This window comes from Brassica oleracea, chromosome C2 (assembly GCF_000695525.1).
Source record: "Brassica oleracea var. oleracea cultivar TO1000 chromosome C2, BOL, whole genome shotgun sequence".
In the NCBI taxonomy this organism is placed as follows: domain Eukaryota; kingdom Viridiplantae; phylum Streptophyta; class Magnoliopsida; order Brassicales; family Brassicaceae; genus Brassica; species Brassica oleracea.
Window position 1 is genome coordinate 4,529,122 of NC_027749.1, and position 2,226 is coordinate 4,531,347.

At 35.4% G+C, this 2,226-nt stretch overlaps 1 pseudogene; it reads right to left on the reverse strand.

Annotated features, from left to right (window-relative positions):
- Positions 1 to 481: 481 nt before the first annotated feature.
- Positions 482 to 1,092, reverse strand: LOC106326743 (annotated as a pseudogene).
- Between the last annotated feature and the right edge of the window lie 1,134 nt (positions 1,093 to 2,226).

The following is a 2,226-nucleotide window of genomic DNA, read 5'->3' on the forward strand; positions in this document are numbered from 1 at the left end:
TAAATAATAAGTAAATATATAATATAAAAATGGAAAACTATATGAAACATCTATATGAAAAATGTATAGTTTTCTGTTTTTTTCTAAAGAAATTACTATTCACACAAACATACAATTTAGAATTTTGTTGTTGTTCAGAATACAACGTCCAAATGAATAACTATATAGTTAACATTTAAAAATCAAAATAGCTCCGCGCGTAGCGCGGGTTAACTCCTAGTTCTTCCATAAAATTTAAGAAAAATACTGAGAACCTTAGTTTTGAAAAGTTTATAAAGCAATAAAAAGTTGTTCTTATACTTTTTTGTGTTTCTAAAGATTTGAAAAGATTCTTCCGTAAAATCAATTAAAACCCAACAAATATGAAATAACAAACCTAGTCAAAGTTCAGACTCTTTTACAATCTCTACGGTGGAAGTGGCCCCTCTTATTTCAATATTTCGTAACATGTAAAAGAAAAGGTCCGGAAAAGAAACATGATCTAGTTGAAGTATGAAGTCTTAAAGGCGAAGGTGAGAATGGCCATAGTAACAGCGGCAAAAGCGTTTGAGGGTATGAGAGTAGTGGTGGTTGAGGCGGGAGTGATGATAGCGGTTGGAGTTGATGGCGCCGGCTTAGGAAGGACGTTAACAGTGAGCGTCATGCCTGGTGACAATAACCTCTACCACAAATGAAGTAATAAGGCTTTGGCTGAAAGAGTTGGAATACATCTCGTCCGCCTCGTGTCACGTTGGATATGAAATCGATGTTGATGCATTGCTCGTAGCTACTCTTGTTTACTTGGAGGATATTGTGTCTGGTTAAATCAAACCCAAAATCTGCCAATTTTAGATGTGAAATTAAATTAAAAATAAACTATATTTTACACCAAAATTAATTAAAATGTGGCAAGCTGAAATAATAACTTGGAAAAGTAATTACTAACATAGCCAATCTCCGGAGTAGAAGCGTTCGCGGGAGGCCCAGTCAGAGAATAACTTTGGGGTTCCAAGTGTATCGTCCGCCACCTACTCTGCGAAGAATACCTGCGTTTACATCAACTATCATCATCAATGTTACACATATTAAAGCACATAAATTTCTTCTCCCCATCTTTTTTGTGGTTGATGTTTGTTTATTGAATTAATGGGTTTTTTTGGTATGCTAAAAGGTCTACTGTTATTCTTGATTGGGGTTGTCAGATTATTATGTATATCTAGCGTAGGAGCATGAAAATCAACATGAGTTGTATATTTGCACGAACCCTAGCACATAGTATTGACATGAATTTTGCTTTTTTTTCCCTTTTTTTTATTGTTTTCTTTTTCTGGTCAATGCATGAGCTTTGTTCACGCATCTCTCATTTTTTTTTCCTTTTGTTCGTCTCTCCTAATTAATTATTTTTATTAACCGTTTAATCTTGAACTTTAAAAAAAATTGTCTAAAAGGTTTCATTTTTCAAAACAATTATATCGAAAATGTTATATCGAAAAGGTTTTGATTGTTTCTCTCTTAAATGGTTTACTTGGACATTGTGCCCATATAGCCGAGGGGCGTCAAAATTACAATGAGTTATATATTGATTGCATAATGACGCACCTAAACATTGTATACAAATTTGAGATTTTTGTTTTTGTTTCAATTTGAGAGATGTTTTCAAGTTTTTATAAGAAAATAAATATGATTGATGTTTATAACTATTTCTATTTTCTTATATGATTTTTATTGATTGAATTAGGTATAGTATTGCTGTTTTATGCAAAAGTAGGTAAATTAAATTAAAATTAGTAATTTCTTAATAGATGAACAAAACACTACAAGAACACAGGGGGATTCTGATGGCCGAAATCGTCGGAAATTCGTCGGAATCGGTCTATTCCGACGAATTTCCGACGAACCCGTCCGTCGGTATCGTTTCGTCGGAAAAAAAAAATTCGTCGGAATTTCGTCAGAAATTCCGACGACTTTCTGACGAATACCGAGAAACGTCATTCTGACGAACTTCCGACGATATTACGATGCGGCTACACGAGACCAGAGTTCATCGGAAAATTACAATTCCGACGAACGTGGTTCGTCGGTTTATTCCGACGACCTTTGGGCGTCGGAATTTACCGACGGACATCGGTCGTCGGAATATACCGACGAACCACGTTCGTCGGTATATTCCGACGGAAATGAGTTCGTCGGTAAAGTCCGACGGATATATGTCCGTCGGTATATTCCGACGAACGTTGTCCGTCGGTA